The following is a 20,202-nucleotide window of genomic DNA, read 5'->3' as shown; positions in this document are numbered from 1 at the left end:
GGAGAACTGGCAAGCCACTGGGAACCCACTCTGTGTTCTCACGCACACTCTGCATCTGCTTCTCACATGTCTATTCCTAAAGGCTTTTTTTCTTCTAACACTCAGTTCTCTTCACCCTCATCTACATGGCAGAGTGTGGTCGTCCTCAACTGCTGTGTTCATATCTTTAAAACGTCACTTCCAAAAGGGTCACTGCCTCTGTTTCTCTGTATTAGTTGCCTATTGCTGTGTAACAAATGACACTAAAACTTGGTGGTTTAAATCATCAAACATGTATTATCTCAGTTTCTGTGGAAGCAAGAAGCTAGTTGTGTCTTAGTTGGTCCTCTTCCTTAAGGTCTCATTCGAGGCTGCGATTAAGGTGTTGACCAGGGCTGCAGTCTCATCTGAAGGCTTCACTGATGAAGTTGCCAAACTCACTCACCTGGCTGTTGGCAGGGTTCAGTTCCTTGAAGGTTATTGGATTCATTGGCTGTTAAGCCCTCTTAATTCCTTGCAACATGGGCCTTTCTGTAGGGCAGTTCACAGCGTGATTACTGGTTCCCATCAGGTTGAGCAAGTGAAAGAAATCAGAGATGAAATGCAAGATGGAAGTCTCTGTCTTCCTGAAACCTAATCATGGAAATGACATTCCCTCACTTTTAGGTCTTCTATTTATTAGAAATGAGACACTAGGTTCAGCCCACACTGAACTGACGGGAGAGACATCCACTCCAGTGGACAGAGATCACTGGGAGCCCTTTCAGAGGCTGCCTATCACATCTTCTCTGTCTTTGTTCTTTCTTGCCATCATTTTGTTTTCTTCCCAATTCCAAATTTATTGGCAAAGGTCTCTGACTGACCCATCTTGAGTCAGGTGCTCGTCGTTGTTCCAATCAGCCATAGGGAAGCCCAGAATCACAGTATCCATGGTTCTGTGGTGTTCACATAGGGCAAGACAAAGAGGACCATCATGGATGAAGAAGACAGTCACAGAGCATGGATCAGAGTAAAACACTCCAAAGGATGACACAACAAGCTCATTCAAGCTCTTTTACTTAATGGGAATAAAATTTCCAAGCAGATTATTCACCTCCACAAAAGACTGGTTCAATGCATGTAAATTTTCTGGGTAATTAAAGTCGTTGAAGTCCTTAATTCTAATATACATATGTAATGAAGATTAAAATTTTTTTTTCCTTTTTTGAGGCAGAGTCTTGCACCATTGCCCAGCGAGGAGTGTGGTGGCACAATCTCAGTTCACTGCAACCTCTGTTTCCTGGGTTCAAACGATTCTCCCACCTCAGCCTCCTGAGTAGCTGTAATTATAGGTGCGTGCCACGATGTCCAGCTAATTTTTGTATTTTTAATAGAGATGGGATTCCGCCCATGTTGGCCAGGCAGTTCTAGCTCCTGTCTTCAAGTGATTTGCCTGCCTCAGCTTCCCAAAGTGCTAGGATTACAGACATGAGCTACCGCGCTGGGCCAAAGTGGGTTTTTAAGAATTCCTTATATGTGCCATTACTCTTTTTCTTAAGAAAAGTGTTTATTATTTTTAAAATTGTAGTAAAATATGCATAATGTAAAATTTACCATTTTAACAATTTTTAAGTTACAATTTGGTGGCATTAAGTACATTCAGATTGTTGTGCCACCATCACCACAATTCATCACTAGGACTTTTCATCTTCCAGAACTGTAACTCTGTATCCATCAAACACTAACCCCTCATTTTCCTATCCTCCAGCCCTGGAAGCCACCATTCTACCTTGTCTCTAAAAATTTGACTACTCCAGGTACCTCGCGTTAGGGGAAGAGCCACAATATTTGTCCTTTCCTGACTAACTTATTTCAGTTAATACCATGTCCTCAGGGTTCATCCCAATTGTAGTCTGTGTCAGAATGTACTTTGTTTCTAAGGCTGAATAGTATTCTGTCTGTTTGTATATGCCACATTTTGTTTATAGATCCTTCTGTGGATGCACATGGGTGACTTTCATCTTTTGGCTGTTGTGAATAATGCTGCTATGAACATTGGTATAAAAATACCTGTTTGAGTTCCTGCTTTTAATTCTTTTGGTTACATATTCAGAAGTGGAATTGCTGGATCCTATGGTAATTCACTGTTGAAGTTTTTGAGGAACTGCCATACTGTATTCCGAAGTGGCTGCACCATTTTACATTCCTACTAGCAGTGCACAAGGATTCTGATATCTTTACATCCTTACCAATGTTTATTTTCTCTATGTGTGCATGTGATAGTAACCATCCAATCAGGTATAAAGTGGCATCTCATTGTGGTGATAGGCATTTCCCTAATTGTATTAGTTCATTTTCACACTGCTATAAAGAATACCTGAAACTGAGTAATTTATAAAGAAAGAGGTTCAATTGACTCACAATTCTGCATGGCTGGGGAGGCCTCGGGAAACTTACAATCACAGCAGAAGGCAAAGGGGAAGAAAGGCACGTCTCACATAGTGGCAGGAGAGAGGGGGCAAATGCCACACACTTTTAAACCATCAGGTCTCATGATAACTCACTCACTATCACGAGAACACATGGGGAAAACCTCTCCCATGATCCAATCACCTCCCACCAGGTTCCTCCCTTGACCCATGAGGATTACAATTTGAGATGAGATTTGGGTGGCGACACAGAACCAAACCATATCACTAATTATTAGTGATGTTGAACGTTTTTTCATGTGCTTATTGGACATTTGTACGTCTTCTATAGAGAAATTTCTATTCAAGTCCTTTGTCCATGTTTTTAACTTGGTTGCTTATTTTATGCTGTTGAGTTTTAGGAGTCCTTTTCATATTTCAGATATTAACCTCTTATCAGATATATTGCTTGCAAATATTTTCTCCTATCCTGTGGATCACCTTTTTGGTCTTTTGACAGTGTCTTTTGATACAGTGAACAAATGTTCACTATAATAATTTATCTATTTAAAATAAACATAAAATGTACCATTTTAACCTTTTTTAAGTACACAGTTCAGTAGCATGAAGCACATTCGCATTGTTGTGCCACTGTCACCACTATTCATCCCAGGACTTTTTCATCTTCCAGAACTGAAACTCTGTATCCATTAAACACTAACTCCCCACTTTCCCATCCTTCAGCCCTGGCAGCCACCAATCTACTTTGTCTCTATAATTTTAAATAGAGAAATTATTAGTTGCCTGCACTTGTGGTGGGACATCCAAGAAATAATTGCCAAAGCTAATGTCGTGAAGATTTCCCCCTATTTTTCTTCTAACAGTTTTATCGTTTTTGCTCGAACATTTAGGTCTTTGAGCCATTTTCCTTTGTAGGCATAATCAGAGGACCCGAGATCATTGCCATTAAATGTGGTTGCCTTTCCCTTTTATCATTATGATCACATTCATCATTTATATTCTAAGGCATAAAAAAGAGAAAGCATTGTCCACACTCCTGTGATCACTAAGATATTTGAGAATTCTAAACATTTGCAAAAACTTAACAAATGTCCTTCAGTTCTCCAGTTATCTCCCAAAGCATCCCAGACAGGGAGCTGTTAGCTTATTTCAGAAAGTTTGAACTTTGATGTGATCTAGCTGATACTTTAAACGTTTTTGGAAAGGCTGATTAAAATAAGTATTGTTTATAAGATAGGATTCCGCTAATGTTTGTGGTATTGTAAGTGTGTTTAATGGTTTGATTTACCATGATAGTTTTAGTATTCTATCTGACACCCAGTGTGTATGTGAAATCTTTGGACCTCTGTGCATATCTTTTGCCTTCCCTTTGCTAGCTCTAGGTTTGTTTTCAGGATGGAGATATTCTCATCTTCACTGTAGGTGTTTGTCACAGATCTAAACATCACATAGGAATTCCTCTGTCCCCCTCTGTATATCCACCAGTAAGAAGAGTCAAACATTTTCTCATAAAACGAAGTGCTTGCTGCACAGATTAATCAGGGAAGCTCCTGATGAAACCTTCATATTGAAACATTCCCTCTCTAAGGACCTGGTGGCTCTGTCACTAGAAGGAATAGCTAGAAACCCCATGGGTGAGTGAGTGAGTAGATGAGTTATGAAATTGCTGGCTTTTATGATACAATTGAGGCATTGTAAAATCTCAGGCAAGTCCACATCAATTCAGGTTATTTGGCTTCAAATATTTGGGAAGGTCACCAGAATGGCTTTAGGGTTTGTACCCTCTAGCAGTTTTGCCAGGGCTGGAGTAACATATGGTTCCTTGGGTCCATTTTCCAAGTGCGGCTGGGCATGGGAAGGGGCAAGGTGTGAGGGTTACCTGGAGGAGCGGGAATATGGTGTGTGGCAGGATCCAATGGTGGAAGGACTTCCTGGGCTATTGTGACTGATCCAGTGCACCATCCTACCAAACCATGCTATTCCCCTGTGTATTAGATAGGGTAGGCTAAACTGCCATGACAAACAGGCACAAAATATAATAGCTTAACAGAAGATACGCTTTATTTATTTATTTATTTATTTATTTATTTATTTATTTATTTTGAGACAGAATCTCACTCTGGCACCCAGGCTGGAGTGCAGTGACACAATCCCAGCTCACTGCAAACTCCGCCTCCCAGGTTCAAGCAATTCTCCTGCCTCACTCAGCCTCCCAAGTAGCTAGAATTACAGGTGCACACCGCCACGCTGGCTAATTTTGTGTGTGTGTATTTTTAGTAGAGACAGGGTTTCAGCATGTTGATCAGGCTGGACTTGAGCTCCTGACATCAAGATCCACCTCCCTTGGCCTCCCAAAGTGCTGGGATTACAGGTCTGAGCCACCTCATGCAGCCCGATTTTTTCTTACAAACCCACATATATACCAAATGAAAAGATCTCCTGTGTTCCAGAATATTTTAATGAAAATCTAGGGGCCACTTGAAATGGAATCAATAGAAGTGAATACTCTTAGAAATGGGCCAAAGTTGTTTCTTCATTCTGGGATATGGGACGAAGGTTTGGGTGTGGGAATGGCAACTCAGGACTATGCATGGAAGAGGAAGTTTCACCTAATATTCCTGTTACCATTTTCTGATTTTATATTATACTTACATACATAAGTTTATTGGTATAAGCTCCCAATATAGAAATAGAAATACTTAAGCTTTTCAGCCTAAAGAGCTTATTAGGCTTTCAGCCTACAACATTTTCACGGAGAACTCATTCTTTCTCATGATTTCACACTGTTCTATAAAGCTGTGTCATGACGATGTGGGGGTAGTGAAATATTAGGGTTCAGCTGTGCCATCCATTATAAATTCCGCTTTAGCTGCTTATTAATGCTCTCCCCAAAATGAATGAATACCCCCCTGACATTCCATTGTTTGAGAACTTACTCAAAATTATTCTGTAGAGAAACTGAAAATGCTGCTCCATTATGATTTTTCCCCCTAAGAGTGGAGAGTTGGTTGAACTGAGTGCAACTGTGATACACCTGGAGTCCGAGAAAACAGTCAGTTGTGAGTTTGGATTAATAAAGAGCCTGAGATACAGGTCACTGAGTAGTTCTTCTACGGCCTACGTTTAGGTTTTGACTGAGATCTTCCTGGTTCCAGAGGCAGAATGGGGAAGTCATGCTGCATATAACATGGTACACGGGAATTAGAGGTGTTGTTTGTTTGTTTTTGGCTGCTGAGCAACTATCCCTTCCATCTTCTCTCATGTCCTAGGACTGACTGGCCTGCAGGATCTTGAGCAAATCTCTGAAACTCAGTTTCCTCCCAGGTGAATGAGATAATCCTGCCTATCTCAGCATTATTTTGAGGATTAATTAAAATAGTCCTACATGAGCCTTCATATTGTGCTCAGAAGATACCAAGCACTCAGTGAAAGTGTACTGGTTAATTATTGTCGTTGTTTGAAACTTGGGTAAATTGAAGTGGCTGGGAACACAAACAGATATTAAGCAGATGTGAAAATCAAATGAATTTAAAGAGAAAAAATAAAAACAGAAATAAGAAGGCACTAATATTATCATTAAATAGCATTTTCAGAAGAGATGGATTTATGCCTTCACAAAATAGGTGACTGGAAGACAAGAAGATCTGCCCGGATCAGTCACATGGTCTTGGCACAGAGCCTGAAAATGCCACCGCTGGAGCCATTAGTAGGCTGTAGGTGGGAAGTATTGCTTGAAACCAAAAGGCCCATTTTAGGAAGTATGAGGAAAGAAAGAATATTGTCCTGACCCACTGAAAAATCCAGGGAGCATCTAGACCATGAAAGTTCTGAGTGCCTTTGAAGGGAAATCTTGAGGGTGATGTTGAATAGAGAGTAGAGTTTGTTGCTGAAGGGTCTTGATGTTTTCTTTCCCTCAAATAGGGTCACATAACTCCTGCTATTAAAAGCGTCACCTTTTCTGGGGGAAGATGTACAACCTGTAGCAGCCACGTAGTACCTGCCCTGAACCTGCCTGCTTTATGATGCTCTAAGCCTGCCTGCTGTATTGGTCAATATCTGACAGTGGAAAACTTTGTCATCTTTGGGGCCCAACTGATATTGAGCCATCAACGAGTGAGACCATCCTAGACCATCCAGCCCAAGTCAAGTTACTACAGATTAGAAAAGCCCAGTCAATCTATAGATTCATGAGGAAAAACAAATAATTGTGACTTTAAGCTACTACATTTTGGGGTGGTTTGTTACACAGTAGAAGGTAACTGATACAGAAACCAACTTTTCCTTACTACTGTTGCAGAATTATACCCTAGCTTTATCTGAGCTGGGATGTAATGCTCCAGAAGCCATAACTCTGATGATATGCTAACTCCTAACAGCCAGAGGCAATCTGTGTTTATGATTGAAGTGAACTCCTTGAAGATTGTTTATCATAGACCCCAAAGCTGGATCCAGAGCTGGGACCTACGTGTTCAACAGACGCATTCAGGAGGGGTCTCTGAGTCTCTGCCAACAGAATGAAGGCTGAGAGAGAACTCTCCTGTTCCTCAAAGAGTAAATGGGCTGGGACTCAGGCAACTGCAGACAAAGATAGTGGTACTCACAGAAGAGTTGTCCAATAGGAAGGCTGGACTTTAGGGCATAGGTTAAGCCTGAAGGTATGAATTTAGGGGTGACTAGAACAAAGTAAAACAGGTCACCTTTGTGAATGGAAGGTTTGCTGATAAGCCAAAACCAAGGAAGAAAGATGAAAGGGCTCAAGGTTTATGGAGCGGCCATGAAATCCTTGGATAAAGAATGAAAGGGTGATTAAAAGGCCCCTAGGCTGTGGGTTCCTTGAGGAAAAGGGTCATCTCTTACTCCGTTTTGTGTCTCCAATTCCTCCACCTTGTATTAACACACAGTAACTTTTCAGTCTGAATGGAGATAAGCAAAGAAAGAGATGAAAATTTGAAAAGAACAAAGGGAATGCATTATTTCAGAAGTCAAGACATGAGAAGGGTCTCCATACTCTTAAAATAATAACAACTAACATTTTATTGAATGTGTGCATGGCCTTGTACTTTACTAAGTTCTTCTTAAGGATTATTTAATACTCATAACAATCATAGGAAAGAGAGAATATTCTTACTCCTATTTATAAATGAGGAAACTGAGGCATGGGCAGTTCAAGGAAATTGCCGTTTCCTCACAGTGGCTCTGGGAGTAAATTTTGAATTTTACATGATCAGTTCATTTACATTGTTCATTGTTCAGGATGGGGGTGGCCAATACTGTCGAAATCAGCAGGTAGCGTCAGGAGAATGAGCAGCTGGAAGAGATTATTAAATCTGGTCAGAAAAGATTATGAGTTATATTGGGGACAAAGTAGGGGAAGCATGAATGTTGGAAATTGAGTAGTAGAAGCAGAAATCAGGTCACAAGGAATTAGTAGTCAGGAAATGTAAGCAGCAAGTTTAAGCTATGAGTTCAGAGAGTCGGGTGGTAAGCGAGAGGTCAGAATTTAAATATGAGTTGGATTAAGTGGTGATATTTAAAGAACTGTTAGTCATTTTATAGGACTGAGACAATTTGATTATGTCTCTTTGGAAAATGGACCACAGTGGTGAAGTCAGCAAGAGACAGGAGAGTAAATAGGTGAGTGGTGGAAGGGTGGGAAATTTCGGAAGCGCTGTCAAGAGGAGTGAGATCAGGGGCTGGTGGAGATGATACAGCAGGATTTTTCAGCATAGGTTAGCCTCAAAGAATGACTGAAAAGCACCACTATCTCAAGAGTTAAGTCTGCTCTGTTTTATACCTTCTCCCAAATGCAGATCATCACAGACTCAGGAACAATAGAAAGAGATGGTCATAAAGTGATCGATCCCATCTTTTCCGCTCCACTTGTGCCCTTGTTAGTCCTAAAACACAACAAGGAACCTCCCGTCCCAGGGGTCTGCGCATATTGTTTCTTCAACATTCTCTCTGTGTCTCTTCCTTCCCAGTTAGCATCATGGCTTGGTCTCATTTAACTCAAATGTCATCTCCTCTCAGAGGGTTTCTCTGGCTACCCTACCTAAAAACCACATTCCTCTTATGAGGTCTTATTTTTTACCGAATTGTTTATCACCATCTATAACACATTTATTGATTTGCTTTGTAAACATTTGTCTCATATCATGGGATGTCACTCTCCATGAAATCTGGGACATGGCTGTTTTTAATGTTCTATCTTCTTAGCAATGCTTCATAATGGTGTTCAATAAGTATTTGTTAAATGAATGAATATATACAGCTAGAGATTTGCTGAGTGAGTTGTGAGAAAGGTGGGAAAGGATCATATAACCATAACTAAACCAAATAGTATCTTGTTGTGCTCTACATTGTCCAAGGTGCTTTCAAAGAGGGATGATTAGAGAATCCTGGAGAGGGGATTTGGAGAGTTTGATAGTTGAGGGCATCCTGGGTAGTTGTGGTTTAGACAGTGGTACAAATAAGAAAGTAAGATTAGGATTTCTGAGTCATTCAATATTATTGAAACAAATGGAGTTGAGAGTTGGAAGCTGATAACGGGTTTATTGGGAATGGAAGACTTCACCATTATAACAGAGCAGAGGAGAGTAGTAGTCTTTCTGCTAAAAAGAGCATCATAGTCCAACATTTCCAACATCATCTTTCTCAGCATTTTATGAAAAATGTTTTACAAAACAAAGGAAAGACAAAAAGCTCATAATAGCACTGGAAATTAACAAAAGCGGTCAACTACTTGCAAAGTTCTTAGAGTTCCCATGACCTATAGCATTGATGAAGTTGGATTGCAAATTACAACTAGTGGTCTATTCGAATACACATCACTGTCTGATAAAAAACTGCAAGTTGCTTCTTCCCATCTCCCCTCCCATAAGTGCAGGGATACAGGATATCTTTGCAGCAACAAGCAAAACCAAGCAGTCACCCTTATGCTAAAGGGCTACCGCCTTAATCAAGTAACCTGAGTCCCTGTATCAGCTCCCTACAATACTAGACCAGAGGCTCTATCACCCTTTTCCACCTAGTTCCCTCTGTCTTTATTCATTAGTACCCATTTTGACTGAGGGAACTGAAAGTGAGTGCATTATGTCCCTTTATGTGAAATGTCCCATGGTCTTCTATGGATTTAATCATGGAAGAATTACAGCATCAGGTGAGAAGTAGAAGTTGTTATGCCAGACATCTACGATTAGACACACTTCCTATAAATTCTGATGCCACCACTTCCTAACTGCACAAGCTAACTTCTCTGCTTTATTATCCTTATCTTTAAAATTGGAATAATGGCAGTACATTTTTTAAGGCTAATTTAAGAATAAATAAGATAATACATGTAAAGGATTTTGTAGAGGACTAGGCATGGTGTAGGTTCAATAAATGTTAGCATACACTCAATGAATGTAAGGAAATATTCCTGGGAACATAAGTTTTCCTTTTCCATAGCTAGGAAACTTGGCATGGGAATAGATGAATATCTACTTAATCTATGTGAGCTAGAGCAAGCAGGAGGAATTGGTTCAGTATTGCGATCACTGGCCTATGATTTGGGGGTCTTAAAGGAAGATTCTTGTCTGAACCCAAATGGAAAGTGAAAAAGGCTAAAGAGGTCAAGAAGGGAGTAAAGAAATGGATTTAGAAGCAACTGATCACCTTGTCTATACATGGCTTTGGAAAGCTCTACCAAGGGTCTAGTAACATACAAAATTAATATGGAGGCTACTAGAATATTTAGAGATGGAAACATTATCTTGAAAACTCACATTAAAAGCATAATGTTAAAATTAAAAGAAAATGAGAAAATGTCTACTTTGATTTCTCGCCAAGTCACAGGAAAACATGACCCTCATGGAACCAGAGCCCATGTTTACAAGAAACCATCTAGATGAGATGAAATGACAGGCATACCAGATTCAGGAAGAGGTTCCTGAATGCCAGCCCAGATTTGAAGGGGAGGCATAATTAGTCTTTCTGCCACAGAGCAGGAGGTCCAATAAGGGCTAAGTAAACCTGTCCAAAGAAGTCAGCCTGGATAGGCTGGGCAGAATGGTAGACTCTAGGACCAAGAGCTTGGACAGAGCACAGGGGAGAGCATCAGCTGAGGTGCTGGGTGCTGGTATTTCCCAAGGCACTCAGTTGAAGCCCATCTGACCTCGCCCACAGTCTAAGGAGCCTGTGAGGCTCTGAGTTGATTCAGAGGAGGACTGAAGTACAGAGTGAGATCAAAAGTAAAGAATATAAGGAGCTTAAGAAGTGTAAACATAGAATTATAACCAAATCCACTTTAGATACAGCAAAAAGTCAATTCTTAGCTCTGCCATTACCCAGTTATAGCCTTTGGAGAAATCGCATACCCTTTCTGATTCTCAGGTTCCTCATATGTAAAATGGAGCTTAGAGTTCAGTGGAAGCCTCATGTCTGACACAAGCAGGACCACTGGTTGGTTAGTCAATCAAAAAACCAGTTCAAGTGGGAACAAGCAATAGTATGTATTATACTTGAAATCCTTTCTTAAGCACATAAAATGTATTTATTACCCAATATTTTCATGCAGGATTGAGGACTTTTCTTGAAATATGGCCCACTGGTTACAGTCCTTCCTTTTTTATGTTTTCAAAACCAATATCCTTGATGAATTGCCAAAGGTTTCTTATTTTTCTTCTTGTTTTTAAATGGAATGAAATAAGTTTTAAGCACAGAATCCTCCTAGACCTTTATTCTCATTTCCATTATCCCCACACCTGTTCTTTTATAGTTGTCTAGATCATGGCTAATTTGACTACAGTTCTTTTTTTTTAATTTTAGTGACTCGCCTTTAAAATGAGTCCTTCCAGATTATTCAATTTAGTTTTCATAGAAACAACAGCTTTCTTTATTTTTCGCTCTTGTTCATTGATACAGTCATTACTACTCTATAAATTATCTAATTATAATTGCAATTGGTTTGTGAGAAAATGCAACTGGTGTTTGGTAAGCAAAGACCTCAAATGGAGAGAGCAAAAACCGGTGAACATTCAAACTTCATTTCTGACATCGTTTGCATGCATTTGGCTGGGATCAAACTATGGAGCCTGGGAGGCTGAGGCCACACATTGAATCCCTCATTCTTTCCATAGCTCTGACTGTGAGCTCACAGAAGCTGTTAGTCACAGGATGAAATTCTTGGGAGTAACACACACCACTACATACAATCTGTATGTAAAACATATAAACAGAGTACCTGATAGTTTTATCAAGATTGTGGCTTCTGAGTAAGAACACAGATGGGAGACCAAGGCGGGCGGATCACGAGGTCAGGAGATCGAGACCACGGTGAAACCCCCTCTCTACTAAAAATACAGAAATTAGCCGGGCGTGGTAGCGGGCGCCTGTAGTCCCAGCTACTCGGGAGGGAGGCTGAGGCCGGAGAATGGCGTGAACCCGGGAGGCAGAGCTGGCAGTGAGCCGAGATCGCGCCACTGCACTCCAGCCTGGGCAACAGAAGGAGACTCTGTCTCAGAAAAAAAAAAGAAAAAAGAAAAAGAAAAAAAGAAAACAAAACCTTCTGAGTAATCCTTAACTTCACGAGGAGAAGCTCATCATGTTTGACCCAAGTTTATCTTTTTTTCTGAGGGTTTGACATAGCTCTTGGGAGCTATATTATCTTAACTCAAAGATAAGATAGTGATGAGACCAAGTCGTTATCAAGGATTGCCTAGAAAGAAACAGAATTTTTATGGGTCTGGAAAATAACTATTATGGTGTCTGCTGTATGTGGTGTGATTGTCTTCTCTCTAGACTTTTCCAAAACAAGGCCACCTTTGATTTCAAAGCACTTCAGGAACTTATGGATGTGTATCATTCTCTGAAGTCCATGGGAAAAAAAAAAAAAAAAGCCACACAGGAACAAATTTGATGACCTCAGAATGGTCTGGGTTCAGAATCGATTAACTGCTTATGTCAGTAAGCTCACCTTTGTTCTCTTTTACCATTCGTTAATAAACAGATTTGTAGTTGTCATAATGGCACAGTTCTATACTGCATGCCTATCTACTATGTTGAATTAGAAATTTGAAGTGGAGGATTATGATGTTTTAGATCCCAGAAGCTGCCAGGTAACCACAGTTCTAAGTTCTTTGGGAAGAACTGGCAGAAGGGGCCTTGTGCTGCAGATTTCCCAGTACAAACTCCAAGTTACACCAAAAATTTCCAGTCCCATTTGTAACAAATCATGTAGCCAATGTGGGACATGTCTAATTTTGGATGACCTAAAATTGCGAGATGTTTAATACTTCTGTGCTCAACCTACTATCCTAAAACAGGGGTTCTTTTATTCCAGAAGGTTATTTTTAAATTGGTCTTTGGAACTGTGAGATTTGCAGTTTTTGAGTTTGTAGTTTCTAAGTGACTGATTAAGGTTTTTTTTAGATACTTTTCCTGAAATAAGATGTAACTAGGGGACAGCTGCGACCTGGTCATAATCTCATCTTCTAACAGCAACAGGAAGGGCTGACCATATTAATATCTTTCTTGTTTAATAACATGTTGAAACTTTAAGCCTCTTTGGTATCTTTATTATTATGTTTATTATAATAAATCTTAAATATAGAGTTAACAGATGTCTTATGATCACTGGTTTAAACTATTGCCCTGGCATCCTGTTTAGTACTCATTATGAATTTACTATTTTTAAATAAACTATTATAATTTATAGTTATATTAAAATAAAACTGGATGGGTTAGATAGACCCTTGCTTTGTTTGTCCAGCTGGTCTCATCTTTCAGTGTGTAAGCTATATGTGCAGTAAACACAATTCTCACTTTAACCTGTAGCCAAATGGGAAACAGGATCCATGATACCCTATTGTTTCCCACCCTTGCTAGATGCACTCAGCTAACTCCTCCATTGTATAGACAGCCAGCAGGGCTCTTATCAATAAAATGAAGGGTACTTGGTCACTGGTAATTGCTTGGATGGCGGTAGAAGCAGCAAGTTGTGTTGTGGCCTGTTCAATGCCCTGTGAAAAGCACTGAAGTCAACAGACTATGAGTTGGTAGAGTCCGTTGAAATCAGCTGGAAACAAGGAAAATTATAATTTAGATGTCCAAGAAATATGTCTGGGAAATAGAGGTTGAGAAGTTCTCCAGTCAAGTGTATCATCAGCCATGTGAAAACACTTGCTTAGTGGTTTTGTCAATGATTTTAAGGTATAATCCTATTATTGCTTCTTATTACTTGGTAATGATTTTTCACTAGTGAGCCCTTTTGACAACAAAGAGCTAAAAATACTGAAAGTACACATTTAATTAAAATTAAGGACTGATTTTCTATTTCCCAAGAAAGTTGATAATAAATGTGTGACTTGCACAGATTAGTTATGAAATCTTTACCATCCATTGTCGGTGCCAACATGTTATCACTAATCACATGAAAAATAGAAGATACAAAGTTGCTAAAGAAGCAAGAATATATACTTCAAAAATTGCTATTGAAAAACGCCCATGGATGCAATTTAACAGGAGCAGTAGCAGGAAGTGTGTTAAATTTTCATTACGTAACTTTCATTTAGATCAAACGATTGTTCCTCTAAATTTATTCTACACATTTTAGATTCTGTGGTTTCCTGCAAATGTATGAAAAGTGAAAGATAGCTGTTAGTAAATTGGCCCTATCATTGAAAGAACAACTTGGCAAACAATCGAAGAAGGCCAGTTTTTTATCAGTGTTATCAGAGTGATTCTAACAGAAAATCAGTCAAATTACTTTCAATAATAGCTTAATATTTTCAACCAATTTATGAAATCAAAATAAAGCTTTGAGTGCTCATTCGGAGACAATACACCTGCCATTCTGTAAATTTTATTGTAAACATACTTTAATTTTATTGGTTTATTTTTATTTACTTTGAAACAAGGCCTCACTCCTGAGCTGGAGTACAGTGGTATAATTATAACTCATTGCAGCCTAGAATTCTTGGGCCAAAGTGATCCTCCTGCCTTAACTTTCCAAGTAGCTGGGACTACAGGTGCATGCCAACACACTCAACTACTTCTTAAATTTTTTTTTGTGGAGACAAGGTGTTACTATGTGGTCCAGGCTGGTCTCAAACTCCTGGGCTCAAGTGATCCTCCTGTCGTGGCCTCCCAAAGTGTTGGGATCATAGAAGTGAGGCCATCACTCCTGTTTGTTTTTATTTTTATTTTTAAACTTACTTTAAAAATCCAATATTTAAGATAAAATTTTTCTAATATAAATTTTGGTGGAATATAATATCATGGTAAAAAAATTCTGCCTAGAGTTCTATCAAGCTGAATCATATTTGGAACTGGCTGTAATGCACACAGTACACTGATATCTGTAACTCACAGATATCGGTCTGAACATCTTTGATTCTCTAGTGATTGAAGTAGAAATCAAGAGTTGTTGAGGTTTACAAATATGTTTTATATTTATGGGTTGAGTAAATGAATTACCTCATATTTGTGGAAGCTAATGTTGAATTTTAAAAGAGAAATACTTCATCATGACAGTACATGTTTTCTTTACTGCCCAATACTAGTTTGATTTTAGAAACGCTGGGCTTGAAGAGTTACTTTGTAAAATTCTTACAATCTTAGTGTCCCACAAAAAAGTGAACTTTTTTTTTTTTTTGTAAACAAGTTCAGTAAATTTTGGTTGTCTTTTGTTTAAAATTACTTGGAAATCTTTCATCAAATCATTCAATGTATCAACTACTACAAAATTTTGTCTTTCAAAGCTGTTAGTCAATTGCAATTGTTAACAATATATCACAAATGAGAGGACACTAAAGTTTATTACTATAGGAGCAGGGGAAGAGCTGCACAAATTAAACACTGAAAGATTGAAAGGTTAAAGATTTAATTTTCAAAACCAACAATGGCTATTTGAGTTTATTGACCTCTGAGAAAAATTTTTATCAGTATCACTACTTTTAATGGAATGAATTTCTATTATTGACCACAATGGAATTAAATTAAGAATTATTATAATTTTCAGCATTTCGGTCTGATAAAACATTCGACAGAATCAAGTTTTGTCTTATAAAATATTTGACAAAGAAAAGTTCTTCGAATGGAGAAAAAGGAATGTGTAAAAACACTTGGGCTAAATAATTACACATTTTGAGGTTTACAAAAAAGAATTGAAATTATGTTCCATCAGTAGACTTTGCTTTAAGCTTACCAGATACTTCAGCATTTATGGATCTTTTATTTTTTTGGTTAAATTCCTAGCACCTAAAACAGAAAAAATCTAATTCAGAAATGGAGGTTTTATGTCCATCATCCTTATCAGTCCTTTCTTTCTCTCTGGAAGGATTTTTAATTTTCTCTTTGTCTTTGATATTCTTAAACTTCACCTTAATGTGTTTGGGTGTCGTTTTTTCATATTGGAGCTACATAAACCCTTTCAACCTGAGGTTTTTTATCTTCTTTAAATTCTAGAAATTTATTTTCATTGTTTCTTCAAATATTTCCTCCTCTTTGTTTTCATTTCCCTGTCCTTTAAAGCCTTCTGTCTTCTGGATGTTGGCCTTCTGTTTCTATCTTCCATGTATTTTAGCTTTTCTTTTATATTTTATAACAGCTTAGTCTTTTCTAGTGATTGCTCAGATAGTATTGTCTTTCCAAATAATATATTCTTATTTTCACAGAATTTTATATGACTACTTAACCCATCTATTGTATTCTTTATTTCAGCTATTATTTTGCTCACATTTAATGTTTTCTCTTAACCTTTATTTTATGTGGCTATAAAGATGAACAATATGTAGTATTCTTCTAAAAGACTGTGAGACATTGTGATATAAAAAGAAACGTATATTTGGTCTCTGCCCCTGGTTTCTGGCACAGAGCTTCTAAAACCTTTGTGATTTTCTGAGCTATAAGGATGCTAAGCACTTTTTTCTCCCTTATATTTGGTCTTTGACCATGGTTCCTGACACAGATCCTAATCACTTGGAATTTACTGGGGGATAGAAATGTCTTTTTGTGAATGTGGCAACTCTTGGTGGGCTTCTGGATGGGGACTGATCACCAGAAAGAACACACCATGATGAGAAGCTTGGAACCTTCAGCCCCCTCCCCTGGTCCTCCAGGAAGGGAAGAGGGACTGACAATTTAGTTAATAATTGCTCAGGCCTATATGATGAAGCCATCATAAAGATCCCTAAACTACAGGGTTCAGATAACTTCCAGGTTGCTGAACATGTGGAGCATATGGGGAGGTGGTGCACCCTAAGAGGACATGAAAGCTGTGGAACTTACCACATCCCTGGCCCTATGCATCTCTTCCGTCTGGCTGTTCATTTGTGTCCTTTTATAATAAGCAGGTAAATGCAAGTAAAGTGTTGCCTTGAGTTCTGTGAGACATTTTAGCAAATAATTGAACCCAAGAGGAGGGTTGTGGGAACCTCTGATTTATAGCTGGTGGGTCAGAAGCATAGGTAGAACAACCTGGGATTTGCAATTGACATCTGAAGGAGGGGGCAGTCTTGTGGGACTGAGCCCTTAACTTGTGGGGCCTGCACTAATTCTAATTGGTGTCAGGATTTAGGATGCTCTGCTGATGTTGGAGAATTAGTTAGTGTGGGAGGAGAAAAAAATACACACATTTGTCACAGCAGTGCTCTGTGTTTTTCATGGAATACTACTCAGCCACAAAAAAGCATGAAATAATGTCTTTTGCAGCAACTTGGATGGAGCTGGAGGCCATTATTCTAAGTGAAGTAACTCAGGAATGGAAAACCAAATATCAAATATCATATGTTCTCACTTATAAGTTTTGTGGGTTGGCGGCTAAGCTATGAGGATGCAAAGGCATAAGAATGATATAATGTGCTCTGGGAACTTGGGGTGAGGTGGATGGTTAGGAGGGAGTGAGGGATAAAGGGCTACATATTGGTTGAAATGTGTGCTGCTTGGCTACTTGGCTGATGGGTTGACTAAAAGCTCAGAAATCACCAGTAAAGAACTTATTCATGTAACCAAAACTACTTGTACCCCAAAAACAACTGAAATTAAAAAAGTGTTCTGTGTTGAGAGATTAGTATATGAAAACAGCTTTTCCCCCTCCTGTTTTACAGATTGTATACATGTAGTCAGTTTTCAGGAAACACATATAGATCTAATTTAATTCTTTAATCACTCCTTTTAAATCCATATTGTGTTATTGATCTTTGTCCCCTATTATGTGATTTAGGCTTGAGTAGGTTCCTTCTTTTACTTGGATAGTGGGTTGAGTTATGTGCCCGAAAAGATACCTTTAAGTCCTAGTGCCTGGCACCAGTGAATGTGACCTGATTCGGAAATAGTGTCTTTGAAGATCAAGTTAGGGTGATACTGGATTAGTGTGGCCCCTAAGTTTAATAGCTGGTGTTTCTAGAAGAGAAAGAAGAGGTCTATTTGGATACAGAGACACAGGGGAGACACAAAGAAAGAAGGCCATGTGAAGACTAAGTCAGAGATTGGAGTGATGCATTTATAAGCCAAGCGATGTCAGCAATTTCCAGGAGCTACCCAAAAGAGGCAAGTAAGAATTCTTCCATAGAACCCTCAATGGGAGCATGGCTTGGCAATACCTTGATTATGACTTGGAGCTTCCAGAACCCAGAAATAATACAATTTGTTGTTTTAAGCAACTCAATTTGATTTGTTATGGCAGCCTTAGGAAACATACACTGTGGAAGGAGTTTTTAATAGTCAAAAGCCATTCCAAGCCATACAGAGATTGTGAGTTTCAGCAGGTTTGCATGTAACAGAACTCCCTCAGGTTTTGTTCATTTTTTATTTCTCTGTGGAGAGAAACTTCATTACTTACTTAAATCTTATCACAATACAGGCTTTGGTTTTTTATTAAACTGACTTTCACACCTCCAATTTTTTCCATGTTAATTTTTTGTTTTGTTTTGTTTATAGTGTTCTCTTGTCTTTCATCATTTTTCTGACACTTTATCCAAAGGAAAAAGTAGAAAATTGTAAGCACTTTGGGTCAGAATATGGACAGCGGGAAAACTGGCCTCTGAGTCTCTGATTTATGTGCGCAGTGTCCATCACAGTACTACAGATAGGGTGGTAAAAATGGGAAAAACAAACAAAAATAGTCATTGAATGGAATTTCAAGTCAGTAGAATGTCTGTATACTCACAAGAGTATAAAACTATATTAAAACTGCATGATGTTGTCTTTTTGTAATTACCAGGGGGTGATTTTCTTTGTTCCAACTTAAGTCTGTCATAGAACTTTGTGTTCTTCAAAATATGTACCACATAGCCCCTTAGCAGTCCACCGATAGGATTAGATACAAGTTTGTTTCTGCTGCAGTGTGTAGTGACACAGTCATCATCATTAATAATAATACTTTCATCATCAGTTTGATAATTTTATAATTTGTTAATGTTTTTACACATATGTTATTAACCCTGTGGATTATTTATCATATTTTATTTAATATACCTCTCATCTTGTGTGGAAAACAAGACTCAAAACTATTTAGAAACTTAACCTAATTCACGGAGTCCATGTTCAAGGACCTTTACCACACAGTACTTTGACAAAATGTTAAGAACTGTGAGAGATACCAAGAGAGTCACGGGTATCTTTTTGCACATTTCTGGTATATATAACAATATATTATATATATATATGTAGTTAATGTAGAATAGATTTTATTTTTTGCAGTCAAAAAGTCTGTCCTCTTTGTTTTGCATTATAGAAAAAAGTGTACTGGGAGAACTGTAACTGGGAGAACTCAAATTGGGTGATGAGGTGGAGCACTTTTTGCAGAAAATAAGAAATAATCTGCTCAAATTTCTCTGGCAGGGTAGCTAAAATGAAATAATCACTTTGGCAGTGATGGACAAAAAAAAAAAAAAAAGAAAGAAACTTAAAAGAGACCTAAAAGAGGTCTTCTTTGTAGTGGCATTATTGAAAATGTAGATAAGCTGCATTTTTAACTTTAAAGATATTGAAGAGATAGAAAACTATAGTGGGAAGAAATGTTGGGTCAGTCCTTATTTTGAAAAATGCTTCCCAGAAATATGCTCATATCATTGACGCACTGAGAATCATCATTTGTTGGACGGCAATTGCTTGTACTACATTAGCTTATTACATGAATTTGAAATATTTTATTACACTCTGGAAATTACTGAATCAATAAATTGGTTTTCCATTTGAATTTTGTATAGATTGAAAGTACTTTCTTGCTTCTAATTTTTAAAATTTTCTGTTCCAAATAATTTTCTTATGCTAAAAACAGCACCTACATCCTTGCTATCAACTGCTTTCTTTCTTAGTGATAACTAGACCAGTAAAGAGGAAAAATAATAAAAATGGTATGAACAATATGAACTGATACAGTGAAAATGCACATGATAAGATAAACTGAGTGAGAGGAGTATCAAACAATAGCTTGTTTTTTGTGGCTGCAACCTACCTTGCATTCCAGTAGCCAAGAATTTGCCCACTGGACTATTTGTATTTTTGCCCATTATGTATAATTTTTCATATAGCTAAATTTTTACCATATTCTTTATAGAATAACTTTCAATGACACTGATTTTGGTAAAGCCTACTATGACTTTTCCTGAAAACATATATTTGGAGCTGTGCAAGTTTAACTGAACCTTTCCTTTTATGGAATATAGCCAATCATATACCTGTATAGTACTGAGATGTTAGCCAGAAATGCCATCCTGAAGTATTTTCCAGGATTATGCTATAGTGAAAAGGAAGAATAAACTCACATGTATGAGATTTTTCTGTATTACACTGATGACTTCCTTCACGGAAAAGTCCAAACTCATCCTAGATT

The 20,202-nt window shown here is 38.2% G+C and overlaps 1 protein-coding gene across 4 annotated transcripts in view; it reads right to left on the bottom strand.

Annotated features, from left to right (window-relative positions):
- Positions 1 to 20,202, bottom strand: part of RFC3 (replication factor C subunit 3) — a 739,896-nt gene that overhangs the window by 142,585 nt on the left and 577,109 nt on the right. The gene's annotated exons all lie outside the window — the stretch shown is intronic.

The sequence above is a fragment of the Macaca fascicularis genome, chromosome 17 (genome assembly GCF_037993035.2).
Source record: "Macaca fascicularis isolate 582-1 chromosome 17, T2T-MFA8v1.1".
Lineage (NCBI taxonomy): Eukaryota > Metazoa > Chordata > Mammalia > Primates > Cercopithecidae > Macaca > Macaca fascicularis.
The sequence above is the reverse complement of the archived record's forward strand: the minus strand, read 5'-3'. Positions and strand labels throughout refer to the sequence as shown.